Consider the following 13,442-nt stretch of genomic DNA (forward strand, 5'->3'; position numbering starts at 1 on the left):
AAGCCAGTTGCTCTGCGATTAAAGTCCCTCCATGGTCAGGGCTGCAGGAGTAGAACACAAGAACACTTGGTTGTTTGTGTTTGAATGGTCAAGCACAGGTTTTATATAAGTGACTTACCAAGTAATTACTTAGCTACAAGCTTCCTACCACAGCAGTCTAAAAGTTCAAATTTCTCGGTGGCGTTGCCATCGCTTGTGTAGGTGACAAGGTCCCACCCACATTCAGGACTGACAGGTACAACTCAGCAAAGAGCTTCAATTCGTTTTCTGCTGGCTCCTGATCAACATCGGTGGTTTCGTGCAGTCTTGTCATCATTTTTGGATATTTGTTCCAGTCTCTTTGGTGAAGTATTCAGACTTCGTGTTTCAGTCTTGTGCTGAAGGTTTTGTTATTAGTTAAATCGTTAGCTGTGATTAACTGTATACTAGTTATTCAGGATGTCAGACTAGTTCTTCTAGTGTTCAGTATTGCTCTGAAGGATGTAAGACAAGTGTTAGTTAAGATCGCTTATGACTCTCACACTAAGTGTGTTAAGTGTAGGGGGCAGGAGTGTAATAAAGACCATACTTGTTCTGAATGTCACGGTTGGGATAATCAAAAGCGAAAAGTGTTGAAATCTCACTTAGTTAAGTTAGAGAGGGATAGAAAGAGGAAAGCAGCCCTTAGAGCCAAAAATAGGGTTAGTTTTGAACCTATTCCTTCTCCTTCTGTGGTAGAAGATATGGCTATGTCTTCTCCTTAAATCCCTGCTAAGTCTCCCATCCTCAGCCCTCCATCTTTTTTGCCTCATACTCCTTTACCAGGTTCCCATGCTGCCAGTCTTGATGCCATTACAGTAAACCCCCCATATTCGAGGGGGATGCGCACTGCACCCCCCGGCAAATAGCTAAAATCCACAAATACTTAAAACCCCTCTAAAAACACTTAGAACTGCCTATTTTGATAGTTTAAACACAAAAAAACCTTAAAAATGCTTATACCTGAGTATTTTAGTAGTTTTATTACAAAAGTGCATTTAGTCATGAAAATATGAAAATACAGTAATTAGTGAATATTTCTCAGTGAAAAATACCGCGAATGGGCTAATTTTCCGTGAATAGTGGGTAGATACATTCCACAGAGAAATCCACGAATCGTGAGACCACGAATACAGGGGGTTTACTGTACCAGCCTCGAATCTATGTTTGACCAGAAATTTGAGTTCTTAGCCTACTCAGTTATGGAGTTGGGTGGGTCTTTTAAAGCTTTTGTAGAGAAAGCTTCCAGTGTTCCCAGTGTCAATGCAAGTGCAGTGCAAGGCGACAGTGTTGTGCATGTTGAGGCAGTGGCTGCCCATCCCACCAGCACTCCTAGACGAAGGTCCCTGTCCCGGTCCCCCGCACCGGGTAGAAGACCTACCGGAGGTCCAAGGGAGGCTGGTGGGGTTTGCCCACGGGTAGTCGCCTCCTCCGCTGAGCCTGTTGCCCATTCCCAGGCGTCGGCAGAGTGCCACTTGAAAGGCGTTTCGGTTAGTGCAGTGTGTCTGTCGTGAGACAGATGGCTCTTCTCCTGACAAGAAGCGCCAGTGCCGCCAACTTGTTGCCTCTCAGCCTCTGAAGAGGCACTCGATTATAGTGGACAGTTTTCCTGTCAAGAGGTATAAGAAGACAAGTGTCAGCCCTCAGCCCTCCTGCAGCTTTACTGTTCCGCCTCCACCTGTCTCTTCAGTGTGTCCCAACCAGTGTTCTTGGGACAGTCCGAAGTCTCTTGGGAGTTCTTAAGTGCCCAGCTTTAGTGCTGAAGCACTCAGACCATCCTTGTAAGCACCCATCACCCTCTTTTCATTGTTCGCTCCCTCTCGAGCGCCCGTCTCCATCCAGGCGCTTGTCATCTGTTTCAGCGCCACAGTCTTCCGCGCCAACCTGCAAAAACTTGGGTCCACTCAGTGCCAGCTGCAGAGCGCCAGGCGCCAGCCTCTCCTCTCCCACAATCTTCAACTCGGGGGACTCCTCCTTAGCCCCGCTTCATCGTCAGCTTGAGGATCTTATGGGTTTTTTGAGGAAGAAATCTTCAGCATCCTGGAGTAAGGATACTTTTTGTCACCAATTTATCCGATGAGAAAAACTGAGCAAAAACAATCCCCTTCTTTGGCTTATTCCAGTTTGCTGAGTTCTTTTTAGCAAACTAATTCCAGACTTATTGTTTCAGCCTGCTTCTACATTCCTTGTGAGGAAATGAGCTGATAGTTCTTGTCTCCCGAGTTAGTTCACCTCCTTCTTGAAGAAAGTCCTTCGAGAGGTGAATGAGTGGTTAGCCACAAAGGAGTAGTAAGGTGAAGCTACCTTTGCCTTCCCTTCTTCGAAGCTTTTGAAGAAGAAGATTTTCACGCATTTTGTTTTTCAGCCTCCCTCCCAAGAGGACTTCCCAGATATGACATGTCTGCTGCGTTCTCCTCAGCCAAGGTCATGTTTTCTTTTGTTCTTGACCACCTCATCAGGAATCTTTTTTTCTTGGAGATCTTTAGCTTCCTTGGTTGGACCATGGGAGCTTTGGCGAGAAAGATTGAAGACTGCCCAGGCCTAGCATAAGATTTTGCTGCCAACTAGTTGGGTGTATTATCTTGATGAATCAAAGCAGTCAGACCTATTTCCCTGAGACTGCCTCCCTTTTCTTGATGGGGACTTTAAAGTAACGGGAGCTGTGGTGCCCTTTTGCCAAGAAACTAGCTTAACTCAAAGTCGGCCCTTGTTCTCTTAGATAAGACCCATCTCCCTCAAGACATGGTCAAGGAGGTGTTGTCTAGAAGTTGAGAAGAAGAAATCTCCTCTCTGCCCAGTCCACCAAAACGTCCAACCTGAAACTCCTGTCGTCTCTCTCTTTTCTGTACCCCCTCTTGCAATCTCAGCCCTTTCGTGTAGGGAGATTGAGACCCCAGTCTAAACCTTGAACCAACCTTCATTCCCCATCGACGTCCATCCAGAAAGCGACCTTCAAGCACCCCGCCAAGAAGTGAGAGTTTTGTCCTTCGCACCCCTGTTAGAGTCAGGGTACATCTCTTCTGGGAGGATTGGAGCTGCAGAGGGGTGGAGCCTTGGGTTGTCCAAGTCCTGAAGAGAGGCTACTCCATTCCTTTCAAAGAGAGGCCTCCTTTGTCCAAGTCATCGAATTAGCACCTTGACTTGAAATACTTTAGGCAGGGTCCGAATGAAGCAGAAAGCTCTTTTCTCAAGAGAATCGAAGTCCCAGATTGAAAACTCATGCTTGCAATCAGTGTAGTCGACAAAATGTGAGGGTTTCTAAAACCGACTTCATAGTCCCCAGGTCACTGGGGGTCTGGAGACCCGTTCTGGACGTCAGCGGCCTGAACTTGTTCGTTGTAAAAATGATGCAGGACGCATATTTCCACGTTCCAATCCACCCAGACTCCAGAAAATTTCTGAGATTCGTCTTTCAGGTCAAAGTTCTCCAATTTCAGGCCCTTTGCTTCGGTCTTTTCCACAGCCACAAAGATCGTCACTCAGATCCTCGCTCCTCTTGCCAAATGGCTTCATCTTCTTGGGATCAATGTATCCCTCTACGTGGATGATTGGCTTCACAGCTCCAATTCAGAAGAGCATTACAAAGAGGACTTGAAGAAAATTCTTCGCCTAACACAGGAGTTAGGCATTTTGATCAACCCTCAAAAGTCACAGATGACTCCGATACAGAGGATTCCCGTAGGGATGATTCTGGACTCTCGAGCTTTTTGGGTTTTTCTCTCCACCAAAAAGATCGAGCCTTGTCTTCAGACTGTTTGAGAGTTTCTCTCTCTCACAGCTTGCTCAGCGGTCCAGTGGATAAGTTTCCTGGGCATGTTGGTCTCTGTGGAACAGTTGTGAAGTTGGGCAGACTTCACATGAAGCCCCTGCAGTTTTATCCGAAGGCAAACTGGTGCAGGAAGACCCAGTCAGACTCCTTCGTCTTCCTGATCTCGTCACGAAGAACAACTTTAGGTAGGGATTTCTCCTCAGCCGCTGAGCCCCAGCCTAGAATTTTATTCCAATGCCTCTGATCTAGGTTGGGGAACCCTGCTAGGGAGTTGAAGAGTTAGAACATAAACAATGGAGAAGAAGTCCTTGCACATAAACGTGAAAGAGCTGGAGGCTATTCACCTGGGGCTTCAGTCCTTCTCTCTGCTAGTAACAGCCAAGACTGTTGCAGTATACGAGGATAACACCACAGCTTTGTCCCATGTCCGCAAGCAGGGCAGGGCACTCACTCCTTCACTCTTTGCAAGATGGCAAAAGACCTTCTTCCCTGGGCCGAGCAGAATCAAGTCACAATCATTCCTCGCTTCGTTCAGGGGAGACTGAATGTCTTGGCAGACGAATTAAGCCGTTGCCATCAATTCCTGCTGACGGAGTGGACCTTAGACCCCCTAGTCTGTCTCAATCTATGGAAACTGTGGGGCAATCCATCCATAGACCTCTTCGGGACATTAAGGAACCACTGTCTTCCTCCCTTGTGCTCCCCAGTCCTGGACCCTCTCGCATGGGCGACAGATGCCATGCTTTTAGATTGGATGGGCTTGGACATCTATGCTTTCCCTCTGTTCGGGCTGATCAGGGAGGTGATCGACAAGTTTTCATCTCGTCCGAACATCACGATGACTCTTGTGGCTCCGTTCTGGACCAGAAAGGAGTGGATCCCGGACTTGCTGCGACTTCTGATGGACTTCCCGAGGCTGCTTCCACAAAACAGTCGCTGCTCAAACAGCCCCACTTCAACAGGTTCCATCAAGGGTTGTCCGCTCAGGCTCTGACAGGGTTCAGACTGTCAGAAGCCTTGTCAGAGTGGAAGGCTTTTTGCAACAAGCTGCAGAAGCTGTTGCTGTATTCAGGAGAGCTTGTTTTAGCAAGCTCTATCAGTCCAAATGGATGATTTTCAGAAGATGGTGCAGCTGCAATAATATCTCATCTTCTGAAATGACGGTGAGCCAGGACCTCCAGGAAGCTGTCATCCTCTACAATCAAGGGATACAAGTCAATGGTTAGTTTAGTTTTTAAGCATAGAGGTTTGGACCTGTCTTCCAGTCAGGATCTCAAATTTTTCATCAGATCCTTTGAGATTTACAAGTGAGAGAAACCTATGCAGTGTCTTTGAATCTAGACATGGTTTTGAAGTGGCTCTGCTCTCCTCCTTCAAGCCCCTTTGCTCAGTTTTTCTCAATAACCTCACTAAAAGACTCTTTCTTTTGGTGCTGGCTACCCTACCAAATGCATTAGTGAACTCATAAGCCATAGACAAGAGAGCTGGAAAGAGGAAGGGGATGCTATCTGCTCTCCCTTCCTGGTGTCCTCGCCAAGAATGAGGATGTCTCGAATCCCTGGCCCCGTTCGTTCACCATTAAGAATTTAATGGACATTCTTGGACCAGAGGAAGAGAGACTACTGTACTTCGTCCTGTGAGAGCCTTGAGGTACTACCTCCACAGGAAAGAGAAGATCAGAGGACCCTCAAACAGTTTCTGGTGCTCTGTGAGGAACCCTTCACATTCCCCGTCAAAAAATGCACTTTCATTTTTTCTGAGAAGCTTAATTATGGAGGTGCATTCTCAGACTCAAGATGTCTTACCATCTTTTTGGGTAAAGGCTCATGAGGTTTGAACCATCACCACTTTTCTAGCTTTTTGGCATAGTATGTCTCTAGCAGCTATCCTGCAATCAACCTTTTGAAGGTCTAAGTCAATCTTGTTTCTAGCATTGATCAGAAAACTGCAGTACCTCAAAACATGGAAACTCCTAACTGTATTTGACATAATGGCTGTGCAGAGAATCAACTGTAAGTCAATCTTCGGACTCTGGAGAGAACTCCTTTCTAAACCTTTAACCCTGAGGCCACTTTCTCTAGCTTTTTGACATGTCTCTAGCAGCTATCCTGCAATCAACCTTTTGAAGGTCTAAGTCAGTCTTCGCCTCACATTACCTCAAGGACGTCAAAACTGTATTTGAGAACTGTAGTACGTTAGGACCTTTAACTGTGGCTGGCATGGTTTTCGGAGAGGAAGCATAAGGGGCTCTTTGTTTCCCTACTGTCCTCTGGCCTTGTTGTAAGGTGTTGAGTTTAAGGGAAGTCGGCGGGTACATTGTACCTTGAGTACCTACCAGTTTTTAGTGGTTGGGGTGTGGGTTTTTATTCCTGTTGAGGTGACAGCATTGTTTTTTATTCTGGTCTTCACCCAGGGCAAGGGCACCCATTTTTAATCTTTTTCAACCATCGGTGAACTTCCATGGCTGCAAAGTACCCATAGAAGTGGAGGCGATTCTGGCCATACCGCCACGTCCTCTACGGGTTCAGATGAGCACCGACCAGAGGTAGTACCTGCCTGCAGTAGCTCTCTTACCAGGTAAGGAACAACAAGCATTGTACAGTACTAATGCTAGCAACTTTTCCATTTCAAATTCATTACTTTCTTAATGTTTTGGAGTAGATCATGTCCATGTTACCCACCTCCTTTCAATGTGGAACTGGCTATGTAATTACTTGGTAAGTCACTTATATAAAAATGACATGTTTATGATAAACCCAAAACCATATATACTTGCCAAGAGACTGTATATATAAACCCTTCCAGGGATAGACATTGACTGGCCAAAACGAATTGAAGCTCTTTGTTGAGTTGTACCTGTCATTTCCGAATGTGGGCAGGACCTTGTCACCTATGAAAAGCGATGATATGGAGCACCGCGAAATTTGAATTTTGGGGGAGCAGATAGGAAGCTTGAGGCTTTGTAATTACTGGAGAGAAGTATATATAAAACTTTATTTTGTCATAAAATGTCATTGTCCCAACAACAACAAAGATGTAATAGAATGCAGCGAGTAGCCATCAACATGTTTTTCCTCTGTGTATTGCAGTCTGATGGTAATAAATTTCTCTCTCTCTCTCTCTCTCTCTCTCTCTCTCTCTCTCTCTCTCTGTCTTCCTATAAGTATGCTCATCTGGTCTGAAAGCTTGAACTCTGTCTCTACTATCTTATTTGCTGTCAAATTTGACATGACAGATCCTCTGATGAGAGTTTTAAATGACTCAGAGAGCTGGACCGTCAGTCATAGTGAAGTGAATGACCTGTATATGGTAGACCTTGTGAGAGAGAGTGAAGGCCCAGTTCACAGACGCAGCCTCACCCCCTTGCATGCTCTCACATGTGAACGGTGCCAGGGTCCCAGAAAGGTTATGCAAACCCACAGGTAAGCTCACTTGGAGAAGGAGTTCTCCTGCTTACACATGCCTTTCTTTTGTCCGTAAGGCACTTGAAGGAAGACTACAGCACTTCAGAATGAGGCTGTCATACTTCAGTGTTTGCCCTGAATCTGTTGTAGCAAAGACTTCGAGTCACGTGCAGTCCCATCTAGTAACTGGTTGGTAGTGATTGTGACAAGATACTACTGTGTCCAGTTAGAGTGCTACATTACTATCTTCAGAAGACTTGACATCTCAGGCCTGAGTGTTGATAACTCTTCATGAGTACAGGCAGTCCCTGGTTAACGGGAGGGGATCCATTCCCAGCTGAGTGCTGATAATCAAAAATTTTTGATTACTGGAACATCACAGTATATAATATGGTAATAAATGGTGTTTATGATGCCGAAGCACTGATCAGTGCTGATAAACTGCAGCAGCTGGTGGCGAAAAGACGGCGATAAACCCAGCGCCACTGGCATTGGAAAATCGCTTACCAGTGGCGACTCTCTCTCTCAAGCTCCTCTCTCTCTCTCTCTCTCTCTCTCTCTCTCAACTCTCACCGATCTGGAGTTCAACCCTCACCTGATGAAGAGTTAGAGGAATTTATTTCTGATAGAAATTCATTTCGCTTTGGTGCTGTAGGTCCCGTCTTAAGTAACCAACTGGTTCTTAGCAGTAAAAATAAGTCTAATTCTTCCAGATAGTGAATCAGCTCAGTGGGTCTGGGGAAACTGAAGTTAGGTATGATAAATTCTCTCTCTCTCTCTCTCTCTCTCTCTCTCTCTCTCTCTCCAACCTCCCTGTCTCTTTTCCTTTTTCTTCCCCTAACACCCCCTCTACTCCTCTCTCACCCTCTGTCACCTTCCTTCCCAACCCCCCACCCCTTTGGTGCCATTGATGTCTTACCCCACTGTATTCTTTTTCAGATAGTTCATATGATAGTGATATAAGTCATATGCACACTATTAGGTATGATAAATTCAAGTTTACTAAGTTGAAATTGCTCGACCCCTGCGTTTGGAGTGAATACCCCACTGTGGCAATTTAGATAGTAAGTCATATATATACTCATTTTTATATAGCGCATAGATTAGGCTAATTGTGGCACAAGCAAGATTAATTTTGCTTATTGACCTGCACATATTTTTCAGAGATTCTGGACATCATCATGAAGATGGACATTTATCTGATAGATGTGCTGCTGGGTATAGTTTTTGCAATCATAAAAAGACAAATGTTCACAGAGTAGTGTCAGGAATTGATGTTAATGTAGGAATTTGGTTTTTCAGATGGTGGGAGATTGTCACTGGAAAGTGGTATGGTGTCATCCAGAACAACGTTTGGACTTGTATCCCAAGATGACACGGGTTTCACTTATCAAACCCACAGTGCACCTGAACTTTTGCAATGCAACAGAAAAGAAAGTTGGCCAAAAGTGAAGACACTGATGATGTAAGGAATTAAAAGGGATTAGAAACTGAACTGCCAGACTACTGAAATCGGTGAGACAACATAAAAAGATTCTAAGAGATAATTTCCTGCCTGACTTGTGTTCAGAGATGTACAGACTGGTCAAAGGCTGATGATGATTTGTTCCTACACAAATGCAAACCTTTGATCTTTACTTAGAATTCAGCTTGTAGACGTGAGCTGGAACGCCTGTTTAACTTTCAGACGAGGTCGTTAACTACCGACGGTAGTGGGGAAGCCCTGCCCACTTGTCAGTCTGCACTCCACTGTGCTTTCGGCCACCTTTGTGTGAAGACGTCTCTATGCTTCTCTGCCCGACTGTCATTTGCTTTCTTTTGTTTGGTTACTTGTTGATATAATTGTATGTGATTGTTGTTTGTGTTATAGTTTTATACAAACTCCTCAGTCACTTTTGCTCTCTGAAAGAGGAAACTGCTAGGTTAGGCACTGTCCATGGAAGGACAGACTGTGTACTGTAATCGGTTTCTCTTTTTTTTATTTTGAGGTTGATCCACATTTACAGTAAACCCCCCGTATTCGTGGGGGGATGCATACCGCACCCCCCCCCCCCCCGCAAATAGCTAAAATCTGCAAATACTTGAAACCCTTCTAAAAACACTTAGAACTGCCTAATTTAATAGATTAAACACAAGAAAAACTCTGTAAAAATGCATACCTGAGTATTTTAATAGTTTTATCACAAATAGTGCATTTAGTCATGAAAATGATATGAAAGTACAGTAATTAGTGAATATTTCTCGGTGAAAAATACCACAAATGGGTGAGTTTTCCACGAATAATAGGTAGATACGCACAGAGAAATCCACGCATACGCGAGTCCAATCGTGAGAACGCGAATACAGGGTTTACTGTATTATCATAACATCATCAACATTCGCTGGCCGGGCCACACACACATTGGCACATCACTTGACCCACCATTCCTAAAGCACAGTCTCACTCTTTTTGTCTCCTGAATCGCTACTGCATGACGCAAACTTACTCAAATGATCTCCTACCATTACAACTATTCCCATGTCCTCTTAGCAGTCACAGCCAACGACACACAATCAATCACACCATCTCAACAACTCTTTCATCTGCAACGTGCAACATAGGTGGATTCGCATGCACACTTTGATACTTACCTTCTGACAGTCCAGATTAACGAATCGCTTACATCCGGGCAAGACAAATTTTATTCAGTCCAGCACATACACTCCCTATGCATTCCTATAATTTATTTAGATGCCCAAACCTATCATGCACTAATAAATACATACCTACGGCTGCATCTTCCGGAAAACACTGGGCACATACACTTCCCCATCCCACATTCCTTCCTGATGCAAAAAATAACCATACGCTACATACAACAAATCTCTTAGCACTTCGTTTATACACTCTAACTCAGACGGCCAACTTCCTACTCTACACCCTCTAACACATATCACTCTCTTAACATACTTATTCTCATGTAATTGATTTTGATCTGCTAATTTCACTAACAAATCATTTTCACCCTTTGCAGTATCTACCATACCTACAAACTAGTTTTAGACACATCCCCTTTAACCTTCTTCAAGTATTTCCCCGCCGCCTTTCCTAAAATTCCTCCTGACATCCAATTTAGATTTGACATTCATAAAATCAATTCCTAGTTTAAAAACGTTGGTATATCATTCTCATCCATGACTACAAAATTCATGCACATTCAAACTCCTAACTGAATTTTTAATTGTACCTCCCATACTAACACACCCCTTGTCCCAAACCATGTATCCCGATACACTCGCTGATTTTCTTTACATCCCAATCGCACCTCCAATTCAATTACCACTGTACTACCCACTAACGACACTTGTGCTCCCGTATCTTTACCAAACTACAATATTCACTCTGATTCACCACTTCACACCTGTTACTAATTTACCTTTCGCCCATGTACACGCTCTCACGGCCATTCACCTGCTTAGCTTCTCACAACCATCCTCATTGCATTCATCTTCAACGAGTTATCTCAACTGCACTCCTTATTCCCTCATTTCTTACAACTTACCTTTCTAACCAGCCAGCACTGATCTGATTGAACATTTAAAATTACATTTGTACCATTTTCATTCACCCCTCCTTTTATACTCCACCGGCCTATTCCCATCCAAAGAACAATCGTACTGTAATTTTAAATATTTCAGCCACTACCAACAAATACTTTCACTAACTTTTCCTCATCTAATTCCTCTTCCTTCCTCAGCGACCTCCTTCCGGCATTTCATTCATCACCTTTTTCACGAACTCATTCATGCTTGCAGGTACTCCATCAATCAACCTATCTGTTTCCAAATTACTTCAACCCCCCAAACAGACATTCCCACACTGATTCTCCCTACATACTGTTGTTTTACTCACAAATCCTACAGGTACTCGGTCCAGTCCCAATCGCCTCCTAACTCCTATCATCTCGCTCTTCAGTCCACATGACGCGACATAGCATCTGCAAATAACATTCCGTCTACCTTCTGTACATACTCTACCTTAAAACTAAACTCATTCAACCTCTATCATTCTCAAAATTCTGTGGGGGCATTCACTCTTTTAACTATATATACTAACGGGCCGATGGTCCGTCCAGACATAAAATCTACCCTACATAAAAATACTTTCAACGCTTTCTACACAAACCTTTAGCAGCCAATTCTTCAATCACCAAACATTTAACTCTGCCTCTTCCAAACGCCTTGCCTACATACGCAATTACTCCTCAATTGTTTTCCCCTTATCTGCCTTCTGCATTTGTAGCAGGCATCCTCCATACTATATTTACTTGCATCCGTAGATACAGTCTCTAGTTTGATTCGCATTCTCACTATAGTCCGGGAAAGCCCTCTTTCAATCTCTCAACGCTCATCATCTGGCCATCCCATTTCAATCTTGCATACCTTCCTGTCCATTCAGTCAGTGGCTCATCCCCTGAACAATCTCTTATAAACTTCCTTCCAAACTCAACTAAACCTAGAAACTCTTTCAACTCACGCATTTATCCTGGGACGTGGAAATTCCTCTTTACCTTGTTCACGAACTTATCACTCTTCCTTACACTCCTTCCACTCACCATATGCCCTAGGGAATCTCCACTCTCACCAACCAAGCACACTTTCCAAGTTTTACTTTTATCTCACTTTTCCAACCTTTCTGTAACACTCGCTCAAGCAGTTCCATATTCTCTTCTGCAGTCTCACTGCAATCAAAATGTCATCTATAAAAACAGCCACCTTCCTGCATTAAACCCAGCCAGAACCACATTCATTGCCCTTTGGAAGGCAGCAGGCTACTAGGGCCAGTCCGAAACTTAATCTTCGGAACTGGTAGGCAGAAAACTACTCAGGAAAAGGCTGTACATGCCTGCTCCTTCTCCAGAGGCATCTGTACAGCCTCACCAGATCTAATTTTGTAAACACTTTTATTCCATTCATCTTGTACACACAATCAGACACCACATTCATCGAATCGCTCTTTCTACAGTTATCAACTAATTTTCCGATAATCCACGCATTCGCAAACTTCCATCCGGGCTTTACGCATCGCAATGGGGCTATTCCAGGCGCCGCGACTCTTCAATCACTCCCACCCTCTCAAGCTCCTCGGCGACTGTCTTCTATCTCATGATTGATAGACGGAGAAAACGTCGGGGACACTGATATATAGTGCCGCTCTTCATAACTATTTTAAATTCTGGAAGCTTCTGATCCCCAAAACTCGTCTCACGACTCCAACGCCTGCCTATCCTACAACATTCTCCTCAATCGTTCTCTCGTTATCACTTCATACTTTCATCTACCTTTACTCTTTCTTTCAACCTCATACGTCCAATCATTAACTCCTTTCAAATCACCTGTCATCACCTCGGGTCACTTTCACGCATTCTCTCATCATCCATATCTACCAATGTACGTAATATTCTACCAACTTCCCCTCACATATTCCTCGCACTCACTTCTTCCCTGACACTCGGTAAATGACGTTATATATACCCTCGGATCTCCTATGTTCAAACCCCATCATATACACACACATTTGCCGTGACTAATTTATTTATGTCTATTCCCTCAACTTCATAATTACAACTATCATTGTTGGCTATCCCGAGGCCATCCGCCATGCCACTTTCACTTCACAACTCTCCAACTCATGTACACTTTCTTTGTAATTTCCTGTCGTAAATTACAGGCACTCTCTTCCACAATTTTGCTCAACTCCTACCATCCTTCCCAAACACAAATCCCTGCCACATCCCCTTCATACGTAATTCAGTTATCTACACTAGGACGGACCACTCATCCCGCATTTTTTCAAAAACTCACAACCTAATAAAATATCATATTTATCTGTACTCTCAATCACACAAAAATCACTTTCTTCCATCATTACACCCCCACCTTTAAACTGCTCCACACACTCTTTCCAACCACTGCTATCTCAAATTTCCAATCCTCTACTTCCCCTGACAATTCCTTTGACTATATCTCTGACTTCTTCTTCATGATCCATTCTTAAATATGACATTCATACTACAACGCATCTACTAACGCAATCAATCTTAATACCCCTTACAACACACTTCACACCCATGCACTCGTCAGTCTTTCCAGCAAGCCTCTCATGCAACAACCCCTCACGGCATGCATCACACGCATCTGCCGGTATCCTGAGGTGATTCACCCATTTGAACCCCTTCACACTCAGTTTCCCGAATCTCGTCACAGTCACC

The 13,442-nt window shown here is 44.1% G+C and overlaps 1 protein-coding gene across 1 annotated transcript in view; it reads left to right on the forward strand.

The window, feature by feature from the left end:
- Positions 1-13,442, forward strand: part of LOC136855340 (protein peste-like) — an 86,730-nt gene that overhangs the window by 13,087 nt on the left and 60,201 nt on the right. The window contains exon 2 of the mRNA XM_067132256.1: positions 8,494-8,706. The gene's annotated coding sequence lies outside the window, so the exon portion shown is untranslated. The remainder of the gene's footprint in view (positions 1-8,493; positions 8,707-13,442) is intronic.

The sequence above is a fragment of the Macrobrachium rosenbergii genome, chromosome 31 (assembly GCF_040412425.1).
Source record: "Macrobrachium rosenbergii isolate ZJJX-2024 chromosome 31, ASM4041242v1, whole genome shotgun sequence".
Taxonomy (NCBI): Eukaryota; Metazoa; Arthropoda; class Malacostraca; order Decapoda; family Palaemonidae; genus Macrobrachium; species Macrobrachium rosenbergii.